Source organism: Aotus nancymaae, unplaced genomic scaffold (assembly GCF_030222135.1).
Source record: "Aotus nancymaae isolate 86718 unplaced genomic scaffold, 86718_ANA_hifiasm-v0.15.2.pri h1tg000008l, whole genome shotgun sequence".
NCBI classification, from domain to species: domain Eukaryota; kingdom Metazoa; phylum Chordata; class Mammalia; order Primates; family Aotidae; genus Aotus; species Aotus nancymaae.
In genome coordinates this window covers 12,417,553-12,432,187 of record NW_026988419.1, presented here as the reverse complement: position 1 = coordinate 12,432,187, position 14,635 = coordinate 12,417,553, and the positions used below count along the sequence as shown (strand labels likewise).

Here is a 14,635-nt window from a genome sequence, read left to right as displayed (position 1 = left end):
CAAATATGAGGTTTATAACAAAAAGGGCTAACTGTTCTACTTGTACTAATTTTCTAGTCTCCACATCTGAATCAACCCTACTGAGCACAAACACACATCAGGTAGCTTGAGGGTCACTGTGAATGGCAAGATTTTATTGCTTTCAAAACTACCCACGACTAGCCTCAACACAGGACTGGCATAACACTAGTCCTTATGCTTATGACATTGTTCATCATTTCAGTTCCTTATTTCCTTTCCGGCTTCATTTGTAACATACAATGGTGTCTTGCTACTTAGACACCATTCCATGTCTGTTTCCATACCAGTATACCTGCTCCTCAAAACGGATGTCTTGGCCGGGCACAGTGGCTCACTCCTGTAATCCCAGCACTTTGGGAGGCCAAGGCGGGTGGATAACCTGAGGTCAGGAGTTAGAGACCACCCTGGCCAACATGGCAAAACCTCCATCTCTACTAAAAATAAAAAATAAAAAAAAATTAGCCAGGCTTGGTGGTACATGCCTGTATTCCCAGCTATTTGGAAGGCTGAGGCAGGAGAATCGCTTGAACCCACAAGGTGGAGGTTGCAGTGAGCCAAGGTCGCGCCATTGCACTCCTGCCTGGGTGACAGAGCAAGACTCTGTCTCAAAACAATAATAACAATAACTGATGTCTTTATCACTTCCTGTTTTCTACCTTGGTTCCTTGTTCAGAAATCTCAAAAAAATGTTTGATGAGTCAATGGATGAATGAATGAAAAACGAACAAAGTCCTTTAATGCATCTTACACCCACCTACCTGCAGTGTCATGAAGTGTGTGAATTATGCAACCTTCTCTGAGCCAAAGCTGTACTAGTCAGCTTTTCACGTACAGATTCATTAGCTTTACACCTGTAAAGTAGTAACTCAGTATAACTAGTTTAATTCAAGTTCCTCTTCTTTTCATGGTTTGGAATTACTTTGGAAAAAGTAGAAAGGGCTATATATCAAATATTAGTGGTTACTTCTGCTGGGAGGGATTGTGAATCATTCATTTATTCAAAAAACATCTATTGTGTATCTAGCGTTTATCACCTACTTTAGAGGAGAGAGAAAAAATACTCTTACTCATTTTGATAACTTCCTGATAGTTTCCTAGATAGTTGCAGAAATGGGTAGGGAACCTAGGGGAAAAGGCAGAAACCAAAGGAAACTAAATAGGTATCATATGTGCAGTGGATGCCACAGCAAGCACCTGCCTTGTCCTGTTTTAAAGCTGTGTAACCAGCGACGGCTACGAATTTGAAATGTGGGTTCTATCAAATAAGGTTTTGTCAAATTGGGATTGGTTATTACTCTTTTCTTCCTCTACCTCAATTTCAGGTGGTGATTTACTCAGACACGAATGCTAACTTTATCTCTGAAGAAGCTTAATTTTAACATTTCTAAAAGCAGATAGGTATTTTCCTTATTAGTTTTTATGAAACTACAGCTTTTGCCTTTAATTTAGTTTTTTAACCCAAATTAAGACATTCTAAAATATTAGATTGGTGCAAAATAATGGTAGTTTTTGTCATGACTTTTATTGGCAACTACTTTTGCACCAAACTAATATAAATTGATCAAATGCTGAAGTGTATTTCAGGGAACATAAAGGTCTTTCCTTTACGTTTTTGGTTTTATTTGTAAAGCTTCCATGAAATTCACATATAAGCCTGGGATTCTCTCTGTCTCCACCCAAAAATGAAAACAGCATGTTAAACTATTTTAAAGTTTTCATATTTAGTATGCCTTTTACATTTGTAATACAATTTAGTGGTGTAGATATTAGTGGTAATCCCATAAACAAAATTCAAAAGCAATAATCTTAATACATCTTTTGCACAGGGGCCAGAGTAATTTCTCTGTAAAGAAATTTTATGATCTGGCCAGAAAGTAAATATTTTAGGCTTTATGGGCCATCTGGTCTCTGTAGCAACGACTCAACTCTGTTATTCTATCTCCAAAGAAGCCATAGACAATACCTAAACAAATGAGCACGGCTGTGCTCCAAGAAAACTTATTTGCAAAAGTAGGCGACAGTTAAAATCGACCTTCAGACCACTTCATGATGAAAAAGATGATGAAAGCAAAGTATCTTCTTTCTAGGAAGATGCTCTCTGGCATCCTCAGTATTCTGCACGTAATTCTAAGGACTAAAAGCACACCCGAGCCTGTCTATAAAGCTCAGTCTAGGAACCCCTGATTAACCTATTTATATAGCCCAAGTAACAACCCTGGTGGCTGAAGCCCAAAGTTAGACCTACCTTTATTGACTAAGGAAGGAATAAAATGACACATATGGCTTATTTCTTGAGTTTCTCATTGCTTTGAAAGAAATGGGCACTGAATTTCTTGCCATTGTAGATACATTTAATGAACATCCTCACTTCACTGGTGTGAAATACTTTCTGCATCACATAGCAGGTACTGGAGAAAGGTGCTACGGTGGGTAATTATTATTTTCTAATGGGATGTCATCTCACATTCAGTTGATAGGAGTTTGACAGTATTAAGCCCCAAAGAAACTATAGCCACATTATAGTAGCTACAAAGGACTATCATATCATATTATAAAATATCACATCATATCATGTTATATTATAAAAGGAATCTTGATCTTCCTTTACCAATCATGTGCTGTTGGGAAAAAATCAAGCTTCTGGAAATGAACCACATACTGTCTAGAGAAATCCAGCAAATGTGACATTTAGGAAGGGCAATATTTCAAGCATAAAAGAAAATTCCAGTAATTTAACATATCTTAATTCTTTCCTCCCATGGATTAGACTAAAATTTAATTCCTGAGTAGTTTAGAGAACACACTTGCTGGCTTATGTCAGGATTTAAAGTAGCCCCTTTAGGACAAGCCAGTATTTACACATCCACATGAAATCTGTGTGAGCCTTAATCACGTCATTTAAAAGCCAACAGCCAATCCTGAACCTAAAGTCATAAATGTCTCCAATGTGACTACAAGTTTGTTATGAGCCATTCTATGCAAAGCCCAGGCACCCTGTATACTCTACCTCACACCCAAAGTCAGAGAAGATGTATTTCTTTATCCTTACAGGAAGCAAATGAAATTTTAGTAAAAGATGAAAACCTACTATGATAATTGCATTTTGAAATAGGTTTGGCAGAAATGGGTTCTGCCAAAGTGTTTAAATATATGTGTATATATGGTGTAACATCCCATATAAACCTGAAAATTCTATTTCTCATAACAACTGGAATTAAAGTGCTAACAGAATGCAAAACTGTGGAAAAAGTAAGTCAAGCTTAAAACTCACATTGTTAGCAACATTTTATACATGCAACTCAAAATACCTTGGCGCTGGTAGCTCTGCTTGAAATTCTCATTCCCGGCAATTTGAATAACTAACTCCTTATCCCTGGAATATTTGTCATTCCTGACTACTCATGTAAACTTCCCTGTCCCAATGCACTCAATCACATCACATTTAAAAAAATGTCCTCCTTATGAGAAACTTCAATAATCTTGTTTATTCATTTGTTTGTTGTTTATATTCCCATTTGAACATAAGTTCCAGGAGAAGAGGAATCTTTTCTTTTTCAGGTTTATGAGAATATCCAAAGCCTTCAGAATAATGCCTGACCTCTAGTAGATATTCAATAGGTATCTGCTAAATGAACAAATGAATGAATGATGATGCTTTAGCCCAGTTCAGCTCACTAATCAGAAGCATCACTGCATTAGCACTATGGCTGAGCACAGTGGCTCAGGACTGTAATCCTAGAACTTTGGGAGGCCATGGTAGGCTTGATAAGCCCAAGAGTTCAAGATCAGCCTGGAAAACATGGCAAAACCCTGTCTCTACAAAAAATATAAAAATTAGCCAGGCATAGTGGCACATGCCTGTAGTCCCAGCTACCTGGGAAGCTGAGGTGGGAGGACTGCTTGAACCTGGGAGGCGGAGGTTGCAATGAGCTGAAATCATGCCATTGTACTCTAGCCTGAGTAATGAACTGAGACCCTGTCTCAAAAAAACAACAACAAAACAAAACGAAAAACCTCCACTGCCATAGCATTTTTGTATGCCACAAAAGCTAAGCAAAATAATAACAGTAACAATAATGATAAAGAAAAGTGGCAATCACGTGCTAAAATGTAAAAAAAAGAAAAGAAAGAAAATCAAGTCTGCAACCAAGGCAAGAGGATAGTTGATAGAAAAACCAAAATTATTGGCCTCATGTGATAGAGTGGTTTCCAGAGCTATCAAAGACATTTAATACCTAACTGATTTTTTAGTCACCATTTAAAAATTCAATGCCTGGCCCATGAAATTCATTCTGGATGGGAAATGGAGCACCCCCCAAGAGCATGGGCAGAAATGTAACTCTTCCATGACCAATTTATTTAAGCACTACCGTCACCTCACTAAAATGCCAAGGCAACCAGTTCAACACATATCTTGGAGGAAGTAGCACCTTGGGTCTCTAGTTCCATTTTCTGAGGCTTCATTAATCATGTACAACTTTTGGACTGTCAATAGCACTTCAGCGTCTTAGCTGTAAAACCCTTCAACCCTTGAGATAAGCCTTTGTTGTTAATCTCTCTCCAGCTGAAAGACAGGTTCTAAGGCAGAGTCAACAGTTGGGGTGCATTACATTTAGACTCTGAAATAAAGCCCACGCTTCCCCTGACAGTTGTATATGTTGCCACCACTAATTGCTTTCTCCCAGTCCTATCTGCTGTGGGTTAGTTTACATAACGATGGCTGTTTAAGGACATCCCTTCTGACATCTATGAATAGTGCATAACCTCTTATCATGGTGGTTTATGTGTTTTAACAAAGAAGATAGCCAAGCAGGGCTGTCCATGATTAAACCAGAACCATTTGGATGCATCAATCACTTGTTGCTGTCAAGAAAATTTCTTGGCTTCCTACAGAGATTCATTTCTTGCTGAGACTTTCCCATAACCTATTTGTCTGGTTATATCTCTTTTCCCTCATTCTCCTCTCCAAAAATCTTTGTCTTTTCTTTACTGGGTTAACTAGGGCTTGGTTTCTTTTTATTAGAATGACACATTTATGGCTGAAGTACCTTATAAATTCTCAGTTGTACATAAGAAAGCTACGATGTCAAAGACTAAGAAAAGTAGAATTGAGTATTTCACTTTTAAAATTATCTAGCTTGTGCATTAATTTACATTTCTTGCAAAGCACTTTTTTATATATTATCTTATTTAATAGCCACAATCAAATCTGACAGAAAAGTATTTATTGTTCACAGGAATCTGATTACCAAAAACTAAGACAAATTAAGCAACTCACCCAAATTAAGATACCAAATATGTGCAAAGCTGTGATGAGAAACCCCGACTCCAAGGCTAAACAACCCTGCTTCCCTTTCAGAGAGACACAAATAATGTAAAGAAAATAATAAACCATAATTACAACTTCTTTTTGGGAACAGGGTAGAAAGTTTCCAATTTTCTCAATTCTAACCCCAGAGATAAATTTTGCCTTACTTCCCTGCCCTTCGTGATGATGACAGCTAGCTAGTATTACTTCTCGGATGATCCTCTTTTATTATTTTTAGGAGGATTATCTTTTCTGCCTTTTCCTACCTTCTGTGCAAGACAGTAGTTAGAAGTTTCTGTTAAAGGTTCTTTTTCTAGGTGGAAGATCACAGGAATGGGATGGGGGGCAACAGAATCTCTCATAAATCAAAATGTTGATAGCAAAGAAGATACCCTGGGCTGGGTGCGGTGGCTCAAGCCTGTAATCCTAGCACCCTGGGAGACTGAGGTAGGATAATTGCTTAAGCTGGGAGGCGGAGGTTGCAGTGAGCTGAGATCGCGCCACTGGGTGACAGAGTGAGACTCTGTCTTAAAAAAAGAAAAAAAAAAGATACCCAGTTCTCACCCCAGGGGATCTCAGAAAAATGTGTAATTAACCCTATTTCATAGCAGCGTGCTGTGAACAACCACCATATGACTTCCATGCATAGTGTCAAAAATGGCATGCAGAAATGACAGACTTGGTCAATGATAAGCCACTCTTAATTATTCATGGTGGTAGAAAAATTGTAATAACCTGGCTAAATGGCATTGGCAGAGTATTCAAGCCTTCCACTTGGGCACATATTAGTGTCCCTCGAATCTTTGCATTTTCCAGTTGAATCTACAATGGACTGTTTATGACTATAAATTGAGGAGTGTGTGGGGAAAAAAAGAGGCAGCTAAAACAGCATTATTTTTTTTTTAAAGAATTCAGTGAGATGATACGTGATCTTTATGAAATATCCTGAAGCTCTTAAAATTTTGTCAACAACCAAATGGCCGATGATCAGTCTGGGGTCTATCTAGTGCCTTCGTTGAAGCTCACCTGGTGATCCTTCTCTTTGTATCTTTAATTTTCTTCAAACAAAAACCATCCACTTGGTTGCCTAGAGGTACTTTTTCCTGTTAGCAGCTAAAATGCTGAGAGGCAATCTGAAAGGGAGAAACGAGAACGTGGCATACTCACTAGCTAATGTCAGATGTTGAACTGCTAAGATCTAACTGAAGGAGCAGCCTACGTTGACGGCTGCATCTGAATCGTCCAAATGTCTTTGGTTGCTTTGATCAGTTCGTACAGTCCATGGGACAGACACATTAGCTGGCTTACCAACTAACAGGCAGCAGGACCATATGTTCTGAACTAAAAACCAACTACGTAATCTGGCAGTGGGGGAGTTGGTATCTCAATTTGAGTTTCTACCCTATGACAAATGGAATGCAGTATGAAACTCCACTATTACATTGCAAATTTGATAAATGACATGGAATGAGAAATTCCCCTGGAAAACTTGGATTCGAGATTTTTCATAAAAATATGTTCATGAAGATGATTGATTCCGTGAATGATAAAACAGCTAGAGATCAACCAATAGATCTTCTGAAACACTTTCACTCATGACACTTTGGGAATCTTTGGCCTTTGTTCTCACTTTTCTAACTAGTCTTTCACTCTAGAGCTAAATGCACTCTCACTGACCTATTTCATAGAATGTTTCCCTCCCCCATCATTATATGATTAGTTATTTGCAGCTCTAAAGCAAAAAGAAATATGCTTTTGAGTGGATAAAAAAAAGTGTAGTTTACTTGAAATTGAAGCTGCCTTTTATCCTATGGTTTATACATCAAAGCCTCCCTCTAGACGTCCCTCCCCAAATCCCTTAGCCAGACTGCTAAGCATGTAAATCTTTGAGGTAAAGAACTGAACAGAATATCAGGAGCACCTTCAAGAGCTTGTTTGAAAATGGATGTGAAATTCCCAAAATTAAAGCACTTAAAAAAATAAAAAATAAAAAAGGAAAAGAGTCCCTCTCTTCTCCTGACCTTGGAAACAAGTAAGGACGATGTTATTTTAATTTGCATTCAAATTTTAACAACACAGTCACACAGCACCAGTGGAATCGACATTGGGTTTCCACCGAAGATTGCTCATCATTTCATTATGGTTCATTATGTTGATAACTGTCAGAAAGCATTAGCAGCGAGGGCTTTGAGTAATAGAACTGAAATGGTAATTTTAAAACAATACACTTTCTGGAGGAAATACAGCAGTGCACTAAATTCAATTAGAAAAGGCAAATGTAAAGACAAAGTAAGTGATGTTTGTTGTTTGGAACTTGGCTGTTTCAATTTCTTGGTAACGTAAACCTGGAGAAAGCTTTTTCAAATCAGGACCTTTAGTCATAGATCTTAGTAAATCTGCCCTCATTAACTGTGAGCTATCCTAGTATAAATTGTCTTAAAAGCTGCAATTTTGGAATATTTTCGGCCACATCTAAGTATCAATCAATCACTGTTTGTTTGGCACAGCTGACTGAATTATTCAAGGCCATTTACTTGGAGACAGATTCGTGAAGGCCCTTCAACTTGGCAATCTAAAATAATAATCTCTCATTTACAGAGTGTTCCCAATCACCAGGCTCTAATAAGTTTCATCAAACAAGTTAAATAAAGAGTGCTCAAAAGCACAAGGACAGATTTCCAATTGAAAAATACGAAAAACCACTCTGGTAATAGTGCTCAGAAGTCAAGGTGGCAAAATGACGATGAGCTACGTTTTTCTAGATATGCAAAGCCAATTTACTACCTTTATAAGGTACTTTTCTAGCACATTTTGAAACACAATAAGGGGTTGGAAAGTCACCTTATTGCTGGGTGCAGTGGCTCACGCCTGTAATCCCAGCACTTTGGGAGGCCCAGGCGAGTGGATCACTTGAGGTCAGAAGTTCAAGAGCAGCCTGGCCAACATAGCAAAACCCAGTCTCTACTAAAAATACAAAAATATTAGCCAGGTGTGGGGGTGCATGTCTGTAAATCCCAGCTACTCAGGAGACTAAGGCAGGAGAATTGCTTTAACTTGGGAGGTGGAGGTTGCAGTGAGCTAAGAGAGCGCCACTGCACTCCAGTCTGGGCAACAGAGTGAGACGCTGTCTCAAAAAAAAGAAAACAAAAAAAGAAAGTTACTTTAAATACAATATTGATTCAGCCTCCTAGTGGGGGAAAAGAAGCTCTTTCTCACTACAATCATTGAACAAGCAACTACATGAGGAAGACAATCAGAAGTCCTCCTGCAGAGATGTGCAGTTGACCACGCCCAGCCCTGCTCAAAACAAGACTGCATTCCAGAAGAAAGGGAAGGGAAACAAGGAGAAAGAGATCTGGAGAAGGGAAAGAGCTTGATAATCTGCAGAATTAAAGGACATTAATTTCATTAATAAAAATCACAACGATTCATAAAATCAAAATCCTGCCATCAGCTTTAATGGCAGCCCTGAATGTGCAGAAATAATGGTGCCTGTCCTGGCAATGTTGCCGAAAAAAAAAAAAAAAAGCCTGTTGCTGCTCTTCACTGATACAGGTGTCTAAGGTGAACACTCACATTTCTTCTCTCTGGCAATAACTTAGTGAGGATTCTGGAAGAAACAAACAAACAGCAGCAAAATTAAAAAAAAAAAAAATCCACAGTGAGTGCATTTGGTTATATGATTCTACCCAGGCTGGATTTTCTTCATCCAGGAGACAAATGAAGTATTTCATTTCCATTAAGGGAGAATGTTCAGAATCCATGAGATATCTTTCTAGAGTCATCACTGAGCTGAAGAACAGGTCTGAAAGTTTCAGGCATCAAAACAGAATCTCCTATCTCCTGAGAGCCATGAGGCAGGGAATCTAAATCCTTGCTACCTAAAGATGGTTTGCAGATCAGTAGCTTCAGCCTCACCTGGGAACTTGTCAGAGACAGAATTTCAGGCCTAACCTCTGTCCTCCTCATCCCCAGGTGATTTCCATGTGATTTTTTGCGTATGTTGATGTTTAAAAAGCTCTTTTCTAAACTCCCTGTTCTAAATAGTCATGGGCTATTTTCTTGAAAATGTTCAGACGGTGCTTCCATAGAAACACCTCAGTCCATCTCACAGGCAGCCATTTGTGTTAACCTAACCAAAGGCTGCATCAAAAGTATTCCCAGAGGTAGAGTTTGTTTACTATTAAATTCGCTTAAGTTCTCCAGCAGTGGTGATGGTGGAAACTTCCTAGGCAGTTTCCTTCTAAATTAGCCAATGCTACTTGCATTCACCTGGTCTAATCGTTCTCCAAGTCAACAAAAACCTGATTTTACAAGCCAGTGGAGCACAGTCTCTCTTTGGCTAGAAGAATGAGTCTCAGATAGTGTGTTTTATTTCTTCATTAGTGTGCCGTCACAGTGAGCGATCACTAAATGCGGGGCTGCATAAGAATGCTGGGGTTAAAGACAGAATAATGAACAAAGTAGGTGCCTGATTATCGTGGCTGTCAGCACAAGGGAATTGGGTTTGTCACCTGGCTTAACCAACTGGTAAGAACTGATTAGAGGCTGGAATCAGTTTGAAAGGATCCCTGATGTTTATGTTCCTTCCCATCCCTACATCTTGTCGAGAGAATCCGATAAAGCTGAAGGCAGGGTGTGAGTAGGGAGGGTTACTCTGCAGGTCATCTGAACAAGAGGTTCTTTGAGAAACTCCCACTGTCTTCTCTATTGCAATGTCTACTACAGTACTGTCCAATAGAACTTTCTGTGATGATAGAAACATTCTCTGGGTCTGCTGTCCAGTATAGTCTCTACTAGCCACATATGCTATTGAGCTTTTCAAAATGTGCCAAATTTAAATCAGAACCTGAATTTTAATTTAATGACTTCAAGATTAAATGGCCACATGTGTCCTGAGGCTACTGTACTAGACAATACAGGTCCCCTATATTCACCGGGAAGGGAGATGTCTAAGGAAGAGCCACAGGATAAGAATTGGAATCCAGTTCTGCTGACTTACTACTATATGTATTATCATCAAAGTATAGTCACTTCCCTGATTATCTCTATCTCAGAGGAAGTCTTAAAAGGTTTATGCAGTTAATGTTTAAGTATAAAAAAAAAATACTTAAAACTTTAGTTCTGTTGGCTGGGCACGGTGGCTCATGTCTATAATCCCAGCACTTTGGGAATAATCCCAGCACTTTGGGAGGCCGAGACGGGGGGATCACCTGAGGTCAGGAGTTCAAGACCAGCCTGGCCAACATGGTGAAACCCAGTCTCTACTAAAAATGCAAAAAAATAGCCGGACATGGTGGCGCGCGTGCACCCGTAATCCCAGCTACTTGGGAGGCTGAGGCAGGAGAATCACTTGAACCCGGGAGGCAAAGATTGCAGTGGGCCAAGATTGCGCCATTGCACTCCAGCCTGGGTGACAAGAGCAAAACTCCGTCTCAAAAAAAAAAAAAAAAAAAGTGTCCAGGCTCACATCTGTAATCCCAGCATTTTGGAAGACTGAGGTGGGAGGATCATGAGGCCAGGAGTTTGAGACCAGCCTAGCCAGTATGGTGAAACCCTGTCACGAATAAAAAAAAAAAAAAATGTAGTTCTGTTGGAGGGGTCTGAATCTTAGCTGTACAATAAATCACAGGCCAAGTTTAGAAAATACTGATGCCTGAGTCCTACCCCAACCCTCCCTGCAGCCCCTGGGATCCCTGGGATAGAGGGCAGCCACCAGCAGCCATCAAGTAATTTAATTATGCAGTGAAGGGTGAAAATCATTGATAGAGAGGCAGTGAGATACACTGTCAACCTGCTATGGAGGTAGTTTTGGGAAGGAAGTGATTAGCTGGGGATAAAAGGGCAAGACAACAAACATTTATTAGATCTCTACTGGGTGCCAGACCTTTGCAAAATTTTTTATTTTATTCTTAAAACAGCCCCAGAGGTAGATGGTGAGAATTCCAATTTGCAGATGAGGAAACTGGGGATTGGTAAGGGTAAACCCTCTCTCAACATCACAATGCTGGTCAGGCGTCAGAGCCAAGGCAATCTGATCGGCAAGTCGATGGTGTCGCCATCAGTACTTTGTTTCCTCTTAACTGAAGCACTGCATGTAAAGTAAGTGGAACGTGATAACCATTAAAGTAATCCACAAGACCGGACTTGGTGGCTCACACCTGTAATCCCAGCACTTTGGGAGGCCCAGGTGGGTGAATCACATGAGGTGAGGAGTTCAAGACCAGTCTGGCCCATAGGCTGAAACTCCATCTCTACTTAAAAACAAAAAGACAAAAAATGGGCATGGCAGTGGTGGGCGCCTGTAATCCCAGCTACTCAGGAGGCTGAGGCAGAAGAATCACTTGAACCTGGCAGGTGGAGGTTGCAGTGAGCCGAGATTGCAACACCGCACACCATCCTGGGTGACAGAGTGAGACTCCGTCTAAAAAAAAATTTGAATAAATAAATTAGTAAAGTAATTCACAAGACCTTGAAGTAGTGAAGTGTAGGAGAAGGAGTTCCAAGGGCAGGTATTTTCATGGACCTTTCAACAATGACAGAAAAAGCTACCAGCCTTCCCTTAGCCTTGTGGAAAATGACTTTTGAAACATGCAAATGTTACTTTAATTTTTAGACTTTTTGGTCCATCCATATGCTAAAGTCAAATTTTCTCTCTTTCCCCTTTGCATCCTTAAGATCAAGCTAACAGTTTTTCCTACAGAAAGATACAATTCCAAGGACTCAACTACCACACCCTTATTACACATACGTTAAATGTTCCAGCATCACAAGCATATGGCCATCTTTGAAGGTTTCCTAAACTCCCAAATAGCAAGACTTAGTAATAACGTGATGGGCACATGGTCCCCTTAAATGCTAAACAGGTCAGCATTACGGGACTGAAGAATACCTGGGAGAAAGAGCCAGGCCCTACTGCCATCAGAGATAAATTTCATGACATTCATAATACGATCAAATCTCAAGCTAGAGAAGGCTTTATCTGCATGGAAAATAAGTGGGGAAGTACATGATGCAAATTGAGGGCAATGATCAAAATGTCAGCCCCAAATACTTCCCTGTGAGTTTGCTATTGTGCCCCAGATTCCCACAAGAAAATTGTTGGCAGCAGGTGTGGTTAAAGATGGAGAGTTTATTATTAAACTAATCACAAAAATGTAACATAGTGTGAAAATACTTACATTGGAAAAGAAAAAGGTTGGGACTTAGACAGTTCAAAACAAAAGTGGTCACCCAGAGAAAGTACTTAGTCTATGGAGGCATAGGAAAGGAAGAAAGAAAGAAAAAAATATTCTTGCCTATTTACAGTTTTTTTCTTTTTTTTTTTTTTTTAAAGATACGGTCTTTTTCTGTCACCCAGGCTGGAGTACAGTGATATGAACGCAGCTCACTGCAGCCTTGACCTCCTGGGCTCAAGCGATCCTCCTATCTTAGTCTCCCAATGCTGGAACCACAGGTAAAAGGCACCAGTCCTTTTTTCTTTCTTTTTTGAGACGACAGAGTCTCTTTTATCACCCAGGAGTGGAGCACAGTGGTGCAATCTCGGCTCAGGGCAACCTCCGCCTTCCGGTTCAAGTGATTTTCATGCTTCAGCCTCTTGAGCAGCTGGGATTACAGACAGGCTCATACCACCACACCTGACAAATTTTTGTATTTTTAGTAGAGATAGGGTGGTTTTGCTATGTTGCCCAGGCTGGTCTTGAACTCCTGACCTCAAGTAATCTGCCCGCCTCAGCCTCCCAAAGTGCTGGGATTATAGGCATGAGCCACTGCACCTAACCTCTTTTACAGTTACATCAGAGGCTGATCCTAGGATTGTCCTTAACTCTGAATGTTTATGCTTGACCTGGGAGAGCGGGCAAGAGAATCTCCCAGTAAATAGAAACTATGTGAGTCTTCGGGTTGTACAACCCTGTCCAAGGCAGGGTTGTGACCCTGGGCATGTTCCTTAACCTCTCTGAGCTTGCAGTTACCTTTTATATAAAATGGAAATTATACCTACCTTACAGATTTCTTATAATATGAACCACATGTTAAGATATTTTTCAAGTACCTAATACATTACCTGGGCATAATTATAAAATTGTTATCATCATCATTATTGTCTCTCATTATGAAAGATACTCTGCAGGTTATAGCCATATGAGTATAGAGTCAGAGAGACCTGCAATCTCACTCCAGTCTTTTTAAAGGTAAGACTTCATTGCCTTAGACAATGGTCTCACAGAGGCCCAAATACCCCCCCAAAAAAACTTTTATTTGCAGGGTTGTTAGCTCCAGATTGGCCAAAATACAGTTTGTAGTAGTTAGGAAAGAAAATAATAATAGTCATAATGATAACAAAAGCATATATATATATATTTTTTTTTTTTTTTTTGAGATAGAGTTTTGCTCCTGTCGCCCAGGCTGGAGTGTAATGGCGCAATCTCGCCTCATTGCAACCTCTGCCTCCTGGGTTCAAGTGATTCCGCAGCCTCAGACTCCCAGGTAGCTGGGATTATAGGTGCCCACCCCCATGCCCAGTTAATTTTTGTATTTTTAGTAGAGATGGGCTTTCGCCATGCTGCCAGGCTGGTCTCCAACCCCTGACCTCAGGTGATCTGTCTACCTTGGCCTCCCAAAGTGCTGGGAATACAGGCATGAGCCACCCCTCCCAGCCAAAGCTAAAATATATGAAAGCGCATCATCCTATGCACTTTACATAGCACATAAACAACATAAGGCTGTTTAATACTGACAGCCATTAGGAGGTACTGCTATTAACTCCATTCTCCAGGTGAGAGAACAGACAGAAGAGACTGAACAGTCACCCAGCTACACAACAGCAGGCTGGAAAAGGTCTCTGAGCTGAGCCATGAGGCTATCCCCCCAAGCACAGGTTCACCTAACGGAACTAAATGCATGGGCCCCATGCTCCCTGTTCCGATCAAGGTCATGGCCATTGTAGGGTCTGTGAAGCCCCAAGGGTACATGAAAGCAATGGTAACACCTAGAAACACTGTCCATATAAAGTGTGAGAAAAGATTTCTTGACTCCTGACTCCTGCTCTTCATATCAAGCTTGCCAGCCTCATCCATTCATTAACCCGTCATTTATTAAGTGCTATCATTAAACAAGCATTTATTAGGATTTGGGCCTATGAATACAAAACTATGAGTAAAGAAGGAAGAGGTGTAATGACAACATAAGCAATGATCTCACTGCACACTGAGCTGCCCTTTACAGACTGAAACCACATTCCCAAACCCTACCATCCACCTGTTTCTCCTGCCAGTTGTCAAGCTTCCCCGAGTCCTCAGTGCCATG

General features: G+C 40.2%; 1 protein-coding gene across 2 annotated transcripts in view; it reads right to left on the bottom strand.

Annotated features, from left to right (window-relative positions):
• Window positions 1-14,635, bottom strand: part of EPHA4 (EPH receptor A4) — a 153,427-nt gene that overhangs the window by 65,956 nt on the left and 72,836 nt on the right. The window lies entirely within an intron of this gene.